The following is a 16,133-nucleotide window of genomic DNA, read 5'->3' on the forward strand; positions in this document are numbered from 1 at the left end:
TAGTACACGTTATAAGCAATGTAGAGCACGATGTTTAGCGAATGCAATAAACAGACAAAGCGGCACTTTAGAAGCACCTCATTGAGTGAGCGGCGGTAAACCGCTTTACTCTGACGGGGATCTCTTCTTGTATTCTTCGAATACTTACCTTTAACTCATATTATAAAGGTTCTGAAATGCTGACAAGGAGCAACATCTGCATGTAGAAACCACAAATGTCGTTTTTTGTCCTGATCATATTCATAACTTTCCCTAGGAACTCATTGCAAACACAGCCAAGATGCCTACGGCAGGGAATGGTACTCAGGAAGAGCACGTCTAATTGCCATTCTGGCTTTGAAACAATCAGCACAGTATTTTGTTCACTCTGAACACAAAACTCATACAACACACTGCTCATTCTGAACACACTGCCCGTAACACAGTATTCGGTTTATTCGGCACACAGCTGACAACACAACACTTTGTTTGGTACGCGGCTCACAACACAATATTCTATTCATTTGGCACGCAGCTCGAAAAACAGCACTCTATTTATCTAGGCACACAGCTCTTTTGGGCACACAACTCATTTCGGGCACACAGCTCATTTTGGGCACACAACACATTTCGGGCACAGAGCACATTTCGGGGGCACACAGCTCGTTTCGGGCACACTGCTTATTTTTTGAGCGCACAGCTCATTTTGGGCACACAACACATTTTGGGGGCACATAGCTCATTTTTCGGGCACACGGCTCATTTCGAGCACACAACTCATTTTGGGCACACGGCTGGTTTGGGGCACACAGCACATTTCGGGCACACAACTCATTTCAGGGCACATAACACATTTTTCGAGCACACAACTCATTTCGGGCACACAGCTCATCTTGGGGGCACACAGCTCATTTCGGGCACACAGCTAGTTTGGGGCATACGGCTTTTTTTTCGAGCACACAACTCATTTCGGGGGCACACAGCTCATTTCGGGCACACAGCTCATTTTTCGAGCACACAGCACATTTTGGGCACACAGCTCATTTTTCGAGCACACAACTCATTTTCGGGGCACACAGCTCATTTCAGGGCACACAACACATTTCGGGCACACAACTTAATTCGGGCACACGGCTTATTTTTCGAGTACATAGCTCATTTCCGGGGCACACAGCTCATTTCTCATTCTGAACACACAGCTCATTCACTTCACTTTGAACACGCAACTCACACATTTCAATTCTGAACACGCAGCTCATACATTTTCATTTGCATGCAGCTCATTCTTCATTCTGAACACGCAGCTCATAAATTTTCATTTCTGAACACACAACTCATTCACTTCACTTTGAACACGTAGCTCACACATTTCAATTCTGAACACGCAGCTCATACATTTTCATTTGCACGCAGCTCATTCTTAATTCTGAACACACAGCTCATTCATTTCATTTTGAACACGCAGCTCACACATTTCAATTCTGAACACGCAGCTCATGGATTTTCATTTGCACGCAGCTCATTCTTAATTTTGAACATGCAGCTCATAACACAACACTGCTTCATCTAACACACGGCTCATAACACAGTATTTTTTTAATTTTGAACACACAGCTCATTCTGAAGATACAGGATGCGATGACGGAACTTGCAGAAGTTGAAACAAACTCAGATGCCCGACATTTTCCTTTTCTTTTTTTTTTTTGTTTTGCTTCGAAGTCTGGAACCTATATAGCTTCAGATAGGTCCTGGTTTTACTGTTCTCACATGACTCGGGTTGAACCCTGTGGTTTTTGAAGAACAAAATCTTGTTTCGCACAAATGTGGAGAACGGCACGGAACTCTGAGCACAAAACGATTTTTTGAAATTGAGAGTGAGAATAAGTTCTCAACTAGGTATTGAGCCTACGAATGAACACAGCACACCACGACTCAACAACAAAGAGAAAGACAAGGTAAGACAACCTTAACACATCTATAAACACCCGAAACGACTCAAAACAAGAATCGAGACAAACAAAACGACTGACACGACGCACAGACGTGTTCCAATGGCAAGAGACCTCTCAGTGCACGAGGAGCCAGTTTCTTCGGGTATTATTCCCCACCCTTTCTTATTTGTGATTCTCACATCACTCGGCTCTCAAGCTCGATTTTTCTCTCAAAACCCTTTCCTCACTTTTCCTCTTAACGCACATCTCTCTATTCTTTAATCTCTCATTTTTCATCCCTCCCCAGGGTGGTTGATGGATAAACAGGGAGTTGCGGACTCTTGCCCCTAGCATTCTGCTAGATTGTCTTCTTCTACTCACAACAATGAACTTTCCCGTAGAGGGGTTGCGCTACAACTGGGTGTGTAGCAAATCGGCAGCTGACATCGGTTGACGATGTTCTACTGGGGAGTTTGGACATGATCAAATGTGTCCAGACGAGGGAGTGGAATATCTTGATCCATTCCAGTTCATGTTTCGCACTTGGCTTGATACCTCATTGCTTGGAGGATGTTGAGAGCTTTCAGCCCTTTGTTGTTAGCTTCAGTTGTGCCCTTTTCTGGCACGTAGAGTGCCCTTTCTGGCAAGTAGAGTGCCCTTTTCTGGCAAGTATGTTAACAACGGGAAAAAGACAGAACACCTGACTCAACTGTGCCCCTAGTTCATCATTTTGATCATTTTTTGTTTTTGGCTTCTGCTAAAACAATTTTAACCAAAATGAGGGTTAGATTAACATGTTTGCTCGATTTTCTGATTTAAAATCATGCAAGTCAGGCTATGAGCACTGAAAATTTTCCTTTTTTTGGTCCAAGAAATGGTCCAGCTTTGAAAAATGGAATACTTTTCAAGAAAAATAGTCAACCTCAGTAAAAATTCTCAAAAATTATTTTTGCAAATGGCCACTGCTCAACGAGCACGGAACCTACTCTTGAGATGCACAACCTCAGATCCATTACAATGGAAAATTGCCCCTTGTTTGAACGGCACTGTATGGAAATAGAAAATTGCCCCTTGTTGGAATAGCACTGCAGCACACTATATGGCAACGGAAAGTAGCCCCTAGTCTGAATAGCGCTGCAGCATATGGTAACCAGTCCTCACAGTGACAATTACAACCAAATTCTCGGATACAGAGAAGACAAAGTTGACCAGAACCATCACATGGACACAGTCAAATTTAAAGTGTTTTACGGCTGGACTTCAGAATGAAGTTGCCTACGTATCCCAAAGATGGGAATCAAGCCTTACGTAGTTCGGGGCTCAGGTTCACTCGTGTATTAACCCCCACTTTTTACGCTCTAACTTTTGCCAAGGCCGCCCTTTGCGGGTTTTCAACCTTGCGAGCTCAGTTTTTATAATTTCAAAATTTTCATGCTCTAACTTTTGCCTAGGTCGCCCTTTCGGGCTTTCGGCCTAACGAGCCTCTCAGGAGTAATATTTCTTCAACTTGTCCATGTTGATCGGTTGTGAGAACTCTAGGCCATCTAGGTCCATCAGAACAACAGCTCCACTCGACCAAATAGACTTAATGATGTAGGGACCAGTCCAATTGGGTCTGAACTTGCCCCTAGGGTCATGGATGGGGGCTCGGTTGTCTTTGAGCACCAAATCTCGTTCCTTCAAATTTCTGAACTTAACCTTCTTGTTGAAAGCCCTAGCGATTCTTTGTTGATAATCTTAAACGTGGTACAGTGCTTTCAGTCTTCTTTCATCAAAGAGCATGAGTTCCTCAAATCTGCTCTGTTGCTAATCCGCCTCAGCTATCTGACACTCAGCCAGCACTCTCAATGACGGAACCTCAATTTCAATAGGTAGAACGGCCTCTGTTCCATAAACCAATGAATACGGATTTGCTCCAGTAGAGTTCTAATCGAGGTCCGGTAGCCCTACAGAGCAAATGGCAGCTTATTTGACTAGTCTCGATAGGTTTCCATCATCTTCTACAAAATGTGTTTGATGTTCTTGTTGGTGTAGACACCCCATTTTTGACCGACCTTAAGACTCAGACGTCACTGACTGAGCGCTCGGTGATATTGCATATTGTGCTCATTCAGAAGTTTTAGAGTCCCGGCTGCAAGCCTTGCCTCCGGACTTCCAGACTCTTTCGTGCCTTGCCTCGATTTGTGAACCAGGCTCTGTTTTCTCTATTTTCTCTTCCCAAAGGGAAGGAGAGGTCTCATAGATCATCTCTCAGTGGCCGTAGGCTACGTTTCGTGGTCGTCGGCCATTTTTCCCATTTGGAGCCTGATTTCTGGTTTTTCAGAGCCGACGGTCGTGTGCCTCGGTTCGGGACCGCCTAACCACCTCCGTTTGCTCCGGTTTTTGCCACACAACTTGTTTCCTTCCTTTTGAGGAACACTGTGGCCCGAGAGACTAACTTCGTGGTCGAACGCAACCTCCGGTGCTTAACAGCCTATTTTCTGGGCCCCCGGGCCGCGTGTTTCGGTCCGCGAATCTTCGCTTTTGCCTCCGTTTTGGTTCATTTTTGGTGGAGACCTTATTTTCATTGTTAGGAAGCTTGTAGGAGGGTAGGAGGTCATCAATTGTTCTGAAAAGCTAGCTTTATTTCTTCATCGCTCTCCGTCGCCCGTTTTTCTCACTAAAAAGCTAATGTTGACCACCCCGGGGCCACTTTCTTTAGCCCTAAACCCCATATTTGTGTTGTACACACTTGGGAGGCCACCAATATGAATAGGCCTACCAGTAATTGTCTCTGACCCTTTTGAACCCCTCTAAAAAGTTGGCTTTTCTCTCTTCTGGTTCACATTTTCTGGGTTTTGACCACATATTTGTGTTGTGCACACATGGGAGGCCACCTTTTTAGGGTGGGAGGCCAGCAATATTCATTGACCCTTTTGACCCCTGGCCGGCCATGATCCTCTCTCCAAGTGTATTCCAGCTGTGCAATTTGTTTTCCCCCAGATTTTGTATCCGGGGGGCTGCCTTTTGGGGGGAAATTTGAATTTGATTTCCCCCCCCCTTTTCCTTGGCCTCTCTCCCCTTTTAAAACTAGCACTCTCCTCCATTTCTGAGGGTTACAAAAAATTGTTTAGGGCCATTGCATACAATCCTCCCTCTCCCTCTCTTCCAAGCCTCAAAACACCCTTGGTTCTTGGCCATTTACACACCAACCCATAGCACAAGGCCTCCATCCTCCATTCCAGCATTTTGGGACTGTTTTGAAGAGTTGAGAGCTCAGAAATTTGGTCCAAGAGCTGCTAAAGTTTGGTCTTCAAGGGTAAGTCTTCTTCTCCTCTTTTCTTGCCTTATTTTACTCTATATCTAAGCCATATTTGCTAGCATTTTTGGGCTCCGACCCAAACTGGAAATGGTCTCATTTTGAGCTTATCTTCATGTTTGATCAAGGGTTTTTCTCTGTTTGAAGCCACCTGCTACCCCTTTCCCTTTATCCCTCTTTTATGGCTATTTCTTGCATGATATGTTAGCCCTGTTTGTAAGAATTTTTGGGCTTCGAGAAAATTGAAAAGTGCTTCATTTTGAGCCCCTCTTCAACTTTGTTGAAGGGCTCTTCACTGTTTGAGGCCAGCTACTGCCTCTTGCTTTCTATCTCTCTTTTAGGGCCTTTTTTACATCATATTGTAGCCCTACTTGTGAGCTGTTTTGGACTTGGTCATAAACTGTAAAGTGCTTCATTTTGAGCCCCTCTTCAACTTTGTTGAAGGGCTCTTCACTGTTTGGGGCCAGATGCTGTCCCTTGTCTCTATTCTCTCTTTTAGGGCCATTTTTGCATGATAGATTAGACCTACTTATGTTCACTTTTGAGACTTGTTATAAGTTGGAAAAAGGCTTTTTTTGACATCATCTTCATGTTTTATTAAGGGCATTATTTTATTTGAGGTCACATGCTTCCATGTATGCCTGATTGTCCCTTGTTTTAAACCTTACACCTAAGCCCCATTTGCATGCTTTGTTTGGCCTTCTAGCCACTAAAATCCAGTGGATTTTCAGTGGCTGGAACACTATTTTGAGAGCCAAGATTAGAGGGGGGTGACCCCCTCTCTCCTTCTCTTGTTTGGTGGCCTTTTTTTGGCCTTCCAAAGAGACCCTATCTTGCATGCTTTGAAGCCACTTTCCAGGGTCAATTTGGTGAGTTTTGAGACTACCATATTTGATTTTCATAGTTTTTTATGCCATGCTAAGTGTCCACCTTGTATGTTCTTAATAATCCGTTGCATGGCCCTCTAAAGGAGCTCATCATTTTTGCATGTGTTGGCTTCATTTCAGTGGTTATTTTGGCCTATTTTCACATGTTTTGTTCACTGATTTTTTCTGGTTTGGTGAGATTAGATTTTCTTCATATACTTATCATGTAAACCATGTTTGCTAGTCATGATTGCATGCTATTTTTGTCCACCATGCTAGCATCTTTTGGCCATGCTTTGAATTAGAAATGTTCATGTTTTGGGACTTCCTTGGCTCTGTCTTTGTACTTCATGATCAAATAATGCATGCTTTGTATAGCTATAAGTCATTCCATGTGCCTAGTTTCGAGTTTCGGGGTTCATCTCATGCATCGGGTGCTATTTTTCCATGTTTCGGGGCTGTTTAGCATCATATTTCACTGCTGGAATTTGTGAGTTTGCATGCCATCTTGCATCCCTTGCCATGCCTTGTCAGAGTTACATGTTATGCCTCAGGTTCGGTCTTCGGTTTGCGTGCATGCGTGCACGCATTTCGAGAGTCTCATTTTCACCAAATGGCTACTGATATGAGTGTGGATGAGGTCCACTCATGTTGGTGTAAGTCCATCGTGCATGGTGTATGCCATTTCATTTCATAGCATTGTGTATGCTAGGTTGTATGTTAGAGTATTGTGTATGCCTCGTTACATCGTGAATTGTGTATGCCATTTCATAGCATTGTGTATGCTAGGTTGCATGTTAGGGTTGCATTCATGCATATCATGCATATTGCATAGTGTTTGGGATAGGAGTTAGCCCAAGCACGAGAAACGAAGGACGTTTCGTACTCCGAGTGACGGAACGTGTCTCAATTCCCGGTCGCCGACACTCCGGATTATCCATGATTGAGTCTAGGCCTTGTTGTGTCCATATGTGCATTCATTTCATATTGAGTCATACAATTCGACTTCTCGGCCATCATGCATCGAGATGCGTGATTGGTGGCACGAGGATCGAGGACTACACTCCCTGAAGAGTAGTCATGCATACATATGTGAAAATACTTTACCATGCCCCTTTGTTGCTCTCTGTTACAGCAAATCAGAAATCAGCAACCTTCCAGAGCCTAGCACGCATCCCAAGAATAATTGCAAACAGAGGCAAACCGGGGCATCGTAAGAGATTCTTCGCACAAGGCAACCCGAGCATGCATCATTCATCATTTGGAACGGAGCTGAGGCGGTCCATGGATTTGCGTGCCAATTTATTGCTTTCCTAGATTAATTTGTTAATTAATTAGGATTCTGTATTTATTCGGGACTGTATTATTTATTCATTTGGGACTGTATTATTTATTCGGACCATCTGCGCGAGGGCAATGTTGTAATAAGTGTGCGTGTGTGTGATGTATGTCTTCCAACCCCACGTCTTTCTCCATTTTATTTATCAGCTTATGATGGTTAGATTAGGGCATGTTTCAATTAGCATACAGTATGATAGAATGCTTGCATTCATTCATCTGTCTTGCATGCACCGGGCTTGGCGCATCATACTAACTGCATTTGTATCTCAATTCCAAGTTGAATACATGTTAGTTGTAGTATTTCACATGCCATCTTTAGAATAGCCGAGCCTATTTTAGTTGCATTTTGCATGTGTTGCATTAGGCATGTCTGTATAGTTAGGATTATGCATGGATTTCTAACATAGCTTTTGTTTTGGCTTGGAGTACTCGGTAAGTGTTTATGCTTTAGTATCCTTGCATGTGTGTGAGTGACTACCATGATAGCATGCTTACCATGAGGCTATATGCATATGTGATATAACTGCCTGAATGCCTGTGGTGAAGGTTGGATTATTTGAATTGGAATAAATGCATTGACTGTGAGTTTTAAGCCCACTAAATAGTGGCAAAATCATGTTTTTCTGAGCCCACCCGAGGGTGGCAAATCCACGTCTTAGCCTACTTGCGTGTAGCACCATCAAACCACTTTAAAAAATAAACGTGAAATGTTTTGTTCCAATTCGGACGATCCAGTCCGTACTTGTATGCTGTGCGCATCACATAGTAAATCTAGGCTAATAACCGGAATAAGAACGCATAAAGTTTTCAAAACTAGATAACATGGTTAGTAGAGGCCGATCTTTGATCAGGATAGCGGGGGTGCTCACAAAGTGACCTTCCCCAATCGTACCCAAGTTCCCGAGCCGAGGCAACTTTGGTGATGACGGATACGTGGCCTTAGGCAACGAGTCAGGGTTTCCTAAATTTTCCAAAAATAAAATATTTAGGTGGCGACTCTGTATCTGGAAAAATAGTCCACGTTTGGCACTTCTTTCAAAAAATCTATTTTCTCAAAACGATTTGCCGGATTTGGACTCTTTGGTTCAGATTAAGAACCGTAACAATTTGAGTCCGAACTGTAGTGAACCCCAATACGAACAGAACGGGACCTCATCCTCCCGGGGCGTTCGGGGACGTCTACAGTTTCTGGCGACTCTGCTGGGGACTTAGAGAACTAGACTCGAACTCATGATATCTGTTTTTGACTACACTTATGTGTTTCTTTGCATTGCATGTGCATTGGTGCGACTAGGACACCGTGTTTGCCATCTGCTATTCCTGAACGGTTTGCCGGAGGCTTGTCCTGTCAAGGCATGACCATAAGGCTGACCGGTTGTGGGCTCTGCCAGTATGGGAACACAACCCCGGTTTTACCAGGGCACCCTTTTGACCATTCAACCCAGTGCATATTCGGAATTCGTAGTCACCATTCCAAACTAGGACAGGTTGCTTACTCGATAGGTTGTTTGAAACCGCTGCGTGCGTAGTGAAACCCTAGCTCCTGACAGAATAGGACAGGGAAACCTTACCCCTACATAGGGGTGTTTTGGCTCTCACTTGCTTGTTATGTGCTTTTAGAGTGCGTCTCTACAGGGGTGCATGTATCAGTTTGCAAGTTTGGGCATCAGGCTTGCGAGCATTAGTTCAGTGTTTCTGGGTATCATGGGCCTGCGGGCACCAGTTCAGCATTTTTGGAATCAGTTATCTGCGGGTATCAGATTCAGTTTTGGGCAGTGATTTGAGAATAATGATCAGTGGTCGAATACAGTTATTCAGCTTTGTTTACATCTATTCTGGTAAAATTGGGCTGAGATGCTGCCTGTTTTCTCTTTAGGAGGGGGGGGATCAGAGATTTAGAGCAACCAGTGTTCTCCTTCGCTAAGGTAGGGCAGAAAGAGGCCAATCGAGGCCCACCAGTCCATCAGATCCGTCAGTCACCTGTCCGGTCCATCAGATCCATCAGTCACCAGTCCAGTCCATCTGATCCATCAGTCACCAATCACATCACCTCTGTTCAGTTCAACAAAACTCGTGATGACGCAAAATTTGGAAGAAACTGTGGTTATGGCAGCCGCATCAGACCAAGGAATCACATTGCAGGGTGATACCGATGTTGACGTGCCACACCCACCCAGGTCACTTGCCGCACATCCGATCTGGGAACCCCAGTTATTTCAAACCCGTGAGCCCACCACATTCGAGTTGATGGGAATGATTGGTGACCTTCAAAGATCTGTGGCGGATCTAGCCTGCGGAATGTCGGTTCTGCCACCAAATGCATCGTATGCTGGGAATTTCATACCACAGGAGCCCCCGCTACTGGGGCGAATTGTAATTGAGCTTAGCCAACCTGAAGCTGTCTCAAGCTCTGGCAATGATATGTCAACAATAACTGGACTTCATACTGGTCAAGCAACCCAAACCTTCCACCAAGCAGAGGCTAGTGGAAAGAACAAGATGAAGATGGACACTGATCCCTATGAACAAATCCAGCAAGCTGTTGAGGCTCTGAAAGCCAGAAGGTTGAATAAGCAACAAGTACTCACTGTTGCTGTAAAAACTGTGGATGACATCTTCCCCACTCAGGCCGAGAGCAGTTTAAGCCAGAGGGAAAATCGAGATGGGGACCGTCGTACCAGAACAGTTCCTTCCAATCCTCACCCTTCACCTGGAAAAGTTCAGAGAGCCAAGGCAGCAACTACCGCCCTTTTTTCGAGTGCGTCCAGCAAAAGTCAGCAAACCTCAAAGTATCCGCCCCGAGGTCGCAGGGTCTTCCATGCCCTCTAAATGCCTTTGTCTAAGGCCCTTCAAATCCTCATCAAAAAAGGGTATCTCAAACCCCTCGAGCCTCGGCCTCTCCTGAGTCCCCTTCTAGCTAAGCATGATGGTACCCAGTACTGTGCATACCATCAACAAACCGATCACAGCACCGACATCTGCTTCCGTCTTCGCCACGAAGTACAAGATTTGATTGACAATAAAGTCATCCTCCCTCCAAGCTCGGCAAAGTCTGTCACCACCGGGTTGGTGGATTTCGAGGATAATGCAAGTATGTGATCAGGGGTTCGACCACCTACGGGCGGCGCGCCGTTTACCTCGGATGTGGCGTATGGCACGCACTATTTTGAGCATTTGTGAATGCTAGTTTTGTAGTTTCTAACTTGGGTGTTGAGTCAGTTCTATAGTTTTGTTTTGAGTCTGTCTCATTGTCTCGAGTCAGTCTTCTTGATTAAGGGTCTGTCTTGTTGTATCGAGTCAGTCTTGTTGTACAAAGGTCGGGTGATTCAGGGGGTGTTACCTCGGGCATCACCATTTTGTTTTGTGTTTGTCTTTTCGTTTTGCTTTGAGTCTGTTCCTGCTTGGAGCTAGTTACACCAACAAATCTGAATGGAACAACGGTAATTTTCACGCTCTTGTATTTGCTTCTGTCGTGTGCCAGTTGTGCCAGAAGTTCTGATTGAGATGGCAGTATTTGACCAGAACTATGTCTTTTTTGTGCCTTGAACTCATTGCATTGACCTAAGTTTTTAAAACTTTTTCTAACACTATGGTGAAAACAAAGAGGAAGGAATTCCTCGGGATTTGCAAAAATTTGATCAACTGAGAGAAAGAGAGGTGTGCGAAGCCCTTAATGAATGAGATCATGCTTGTTAATGTGAGTACTGAGAAGGATCCTGGCTTGATCCAGATTGGTTCTACATTGTCTTCAACGCAAGCGACTAGTCGCTTTCTTAAAAAATTTCAAAAAATGTTTTGCGCGGTCCTGCGAAGACCTGTGTGGAATCGCTCTTGAGATTGTGCAGCCTAGGATCGCTCTCAGCCTCGAGACTCAACCCCTTCCTTTCAAACCTCGAACTCGGACTCAGAAAGTTCAAAGGTCAACCATAATGTGAGGCCTGCGTGGCCAGATTCGAAGTAGCCCTCGAACTAGGGGCAAGAAAAGTCAGATCAAGAAGATCAAGTGTTTTCAAAGGAAGCTTGCGAAGCGAGATCAAAAGCCCTCAAACTAGGGGTAAAACTGTCAGATGTGCCTGAAGAGTCAAAAAAATTGAGATGTTTCTCAAGCTAACAAAGATCGGCAAGAATGCCAAATCCCAGAGGGGAAGAGAGAAGAAAATATTGCTGAAGAAAAACTGAGTTTCGATCTACAACACTAGGGGCAAATTCAGCCTCCACGGGATAGACTCCTCCATCGTCAGTGAACAGCAACCACTCTCTTGGATTCAGACAGATTTGAGATCTCAGAACCATTTGACATGGACCAAGCTACACTTTTACCCTTGAGAGGCTCGCTGGGCCGAAAACCCGGAAGGGCGACCTAGGCAAAAGTTAGAGCAAGAAAAAGAACAAAAACAAAAAAGAAGAAGAATGCAAAGAATAAAAAAAAGAAATGAAGAAAAAGAAATGAAAAATTCTGAAAAAGAATGAACAAAGTAGAAAAGAAATGAAAAGAACTGAAAAGAAACGAAGAACATAGCTCGCAAGGTTGAAAACCCGAAGGGCTGCCTTGGCAAAAGTTAGAGCGCAAAAGGAGAGGTTAAATAACCGAGTGTACCTTAACCCCGAACTACGTAAGGCTTGATTCCCATCTTTGGGATACGTAGGTAACTTCATTCTGAAGTCCAGCTGTAGAACACTTCAAACTCAACTATGTCCATGTGATGGTTCTGGTCATCTTTGTCTTTTTTTTTTTTTTTTTTGTATCTGGGAGTTCGGTTGTGATCGTCACTCTGAGGATTGACTACAATGTGCTGCGGTGCCATTCAAACAAGGGGCAACTTTCCGTTTCCATTCAATGCGCCGTGGTGCCGTTCAAACAAAGGGCAACTTTCCGTTGCCATGCAATGTCCTCCAAGCAAGGGGAAATTTTCCTTCGGATCTGAGGTTGTGCATCTCAAGAGTAGGTTCCGTGCTCGTTGAGTAGCGGTCGTTTGTAAAAACAGTTTTGAGAATTTTTTAATGAAGTTGACTAATTTTCTCGAAAAATTATTCCATTTTTCCAAAACTGGACCTTTTCTTGGACCCAAAAAAGGAAAATTTTCAGTGCTCATAACCTAATTTGCATGATTTTAAATCAGAAAATTGAACAAGCATGTTAATCTAACTCTCATGTTGGTCAAAATTGTTTTAACAGAACGTCAAAAACAAAAAATGGTCAAAATAATGAACTAAGGGCAAAGTTAAGTCAGGTGTTTTGTCTTTTCCCTGTTGTCAACATACTTGCCAGAAAAAGGGCACTCTACTTGCCAAAAAGGACACTCTACCCGCCAGAAAAGGGCATAACTGAAGTTAACAACAAAGGGCTGAAAGCTCTCTCGTCCTCCAAGCAGCGAGGTATCAAGCCGAGTGTGAAACACGAATTGGAATGAATTAAGATACTCCATTCCCTCATCCGGCGCATCGATAGATGTCACCAGGGGAAATAGCTGCGAGCTGATTATGTTGGGTGTGAGCCCGTAACTTCCTGTTTATCCATCAACCACCTAGGGGAGGGATAAGAAATGAGAGATTAAAGAATAGAGAGATGTGCGCTGAGAGAAAAAGTGAGGAAAAGGGCTTTTTCAGCAAAAACAGAGCCTGAGGGCCGAGTGATGTGAGAATCACAAATGAGAAAGGGTGGGAAACAATACCCGAAGAAACTGGCTCCTCGCGTACTGAGAGGTCTCTTGTCTTTGTAACACGTCTGTGTGTCGTGTCTTTTGTTTTGATTGTCTCGATTCTTGCCTTGAGTCTTTCCGAGCATGTCTCATTGTGTTCAGGTTGTTTACCTTTTGTTTTCCGTTGTTGAGTCTTTTTCACTGTGTTCAGTCGTAGCCTCAATACCCAGTTAAGAACACATTTCTTAATTTCAAAAAATTGTCTTGTGCTCAGAGTGCCGTGTCGTTCTCCACAGTTGTGCAAAACAAGATTTTGTTCTTTCAAAAAACCGCAGGGTTCAACCCGAGTCATGTGGGAACAGTAAAGCCAGAACCCATCTGAAGCTATATAGGTTCCAAACTTCGAAGCAAAAGGAAAAGAGGAAGATGTCAGACATCTGAGTTTGTTTCAACTTCTGTAAGTTCCGTCATCGCATCCTGTATGTTCAGAATGAGCTGTGTGTTCAAAATTAAAAGACTACTGAGTTATGAGTCGTGTGTTCAAATTAAGCAGTGTTATGTTATGAGCTGCGTGTTCAAAAAAAAATTGAAGTATATGAGCTGTGTGTTCAGAATTGCAGTATGTGAGCTGCGCGTTTAACATAAAGTATATGAGCTGTGTGTTCAGAATTGAAGTATGTGAGCTGTGTGTTCAACATGAAGTATGTGAGCTGTGTGTTCAGAATTGAAGTATATGAGTTGTGTGTTCAGAATTGAAGTATGTGACCTGCGTGTTTAAACTGAAGTGAATGAGCTGTGTGTTTAGAAGTCAAGTGTATGAACAGTGTGTTCAGTATAAGCTGCATGCAAAAGAAATGAAAGAGCTGCGTGTTCAGAAGAGAAATGTGTGGGCTGCGTGTTCACAAGTGAAATGTGTGAGCTGTGTGTTCAAAGTGGGATGTATAAGTTGCGTGCAAATGAAATGAATGAGCTGCGTGTTCAACTTTTAAAAAACTGTGGGCTGTGTGTTCACCATCAAGAGTTCGGACTGAGTGTTGAACTTTCAAAAATGGGCTGTGTGTTCAGAAGTTCAAAAGTTTGAGCTGCATGTTCAACTTTCAACAAATGGGTGCTGCGTGTTCATAATCAAAAAATGGGCTGCGTGTTCAGAAGTTCAAAAGTTTGAACTGCGTGTTCAACTTTCAACAAGTGTGTGCTGCATGTTCACAATCAAAAAATGGGTTGCGTGTTCAGAAGTTCAAAAGTTTAGGCTGCGTGTTCGACTTTCAACAAGTGTGCGCCGCGTGTTCACAATCAAAAAATGGGTTGCGTGTTCAGAAGTTCAAAAGTTTGAACTGCGTGTTCAACTTTCAACAAGTGTGTGCTGCGTGTTCACAATCAAAAAATGGGCTACGTGTTTAGAAGTTCAAAAGTTTGAGCTGCGTGTTCAACTTTCAACAAATGTGTGCTGCGTGTTCACAATAAAAAAATGGGCTGCGTGTTCAGAAGTTCAAAAGTTTGAGCTGCGTGTTCAACTTTCAACAAGTGTGTGCTGCATGTTCACAATCAAAAAACGGGCTGCGTGTTCAGAAGTTCAAAAGTTTGAGCTGCGTGTTCAACTTTCAACAAATGTGTGCTGTATGTTCACAATCAAAAAATGGGCTGCGTGTTCAGAAATTCAAAAGTTTGGGTTGCGTGTTCGACTTTCAACAAGTGTGCGCCGCGTGTTCACAATCAAAAAATGGGCTGTGTGTTCAGAAGTTCAAAAGCTTGAGCTGCGTGTTCAACTTTCAACAAGTGTGTGCTGCGTCTTCACAATAAAAGATGGGTCGCGTGTTCAGAAATTCAAAAGTTTGAGCTGCGTGTTCAACTTCCAAAAACTGTGAGCTGTGTGTTCACGACAACAAGTTTGAGCTGTGTGTTCAGATTTCAAGAAAATGTGGGCTGCGTGTTCACGACAAAAGTTTGAGCTGTGTGTTCAGGTTTCAAAAATGTAGGTTGCGTGTTCACGCCAAAAGTTTGAGCTGCGTGTTCAGAAATTCAAGTGCTTGAGCTGTGTGTTCAAAATGCAAACCAAATGCTGCGTTATGGACTGAGTGTTCAGATTGAGCAGTGTTATGAGCTGTGTGCCCGAAAAAGGAGTTGTGTGCCCGCAAACGAGTTATGTGCCTGAAGAATGAGCTGCGTGCCAGAAACGAGTTATGTGCCCGAAAATGAGCTGTGCCCGAAACGAGCTGTGTGCCCGAAAAATGAGCTGTGTGCCCGAAAATGAGCTGTGTGCCCGAAAATAAGCCGTGTGCCCGAAATGAGCTGTGTGCCCGAATGAGCTGTGTGCCCAAAATAGCTGTGTGCCCAGATAAACAGAGTGCTATGTTTTGAGCTGCGTGCCAAATGAACAGAATATTGTGTTGTGAGCTGCATGCCAAACAAACAAAGTGTTGTGTTGTGAGCTGTGTGCCAAATGAATGGAATGCTATGTCGTAAGCCGTGTGCCAAGTCTTGCGTTGTGCATGCATTTTATCGCGCTATCTTGCACACCTCATTCGCACTGTTTTGTGCATTGCATTCATCGCACTATTTCGCGCATCGCACTGTCTTGTGCTTTGCGTATCGCATCGCGCTATCTTGCGCACCTTACCTACACTTGTTAGTGCATAGCATCGCGCTATCTTGCGCACCTTATCTGTATCTCACTGTTTTGTGCATTCGCTCTGCATCGCACTGTCTTGTGCACATTGTTTTTTTGTATCATTCGCACTGTCTTGTGCACTTTCTAGTCTAGGAGATCTTAAATCCTCTGGTCTAGGAGACCTTAAATCCTCTAAAGGTGTAATTCCTTTGGTGTTTGTCGTGCCCGAACGACTTTCGACGGTCTAGTATAGCCACCTGCATATGTTTACGGTGAGTTCCTAGGAGACCAACTGAGACGGTGGAAACTAGAGTTCGAATGGCTCACGCCTGGAATACAAAGGTTCGGGATTTTCGAGACTAAAGTCTGGTTTAAATACCCAGGGGTATATCCTCGGCTTGAAATCTGTATGGCAGCCCCATAGATTGAGATAGCATGTGTATGCACCTCAATTCTGGATACTGAACTAAC

Source organism: Camellia sinensis, chromosome 11 (assembly GCF_055761805.1).
Source record: "Camellia sinensis isolate YWXY chromosome 11, ASM5576180v1, whole genome shotgun sequence".
NCBI lineage: Eukaryota > Viridiplantae > Streptophyta > Magnoliopsida > Ericales > Theaceae > Camellia > Camellia sinensis.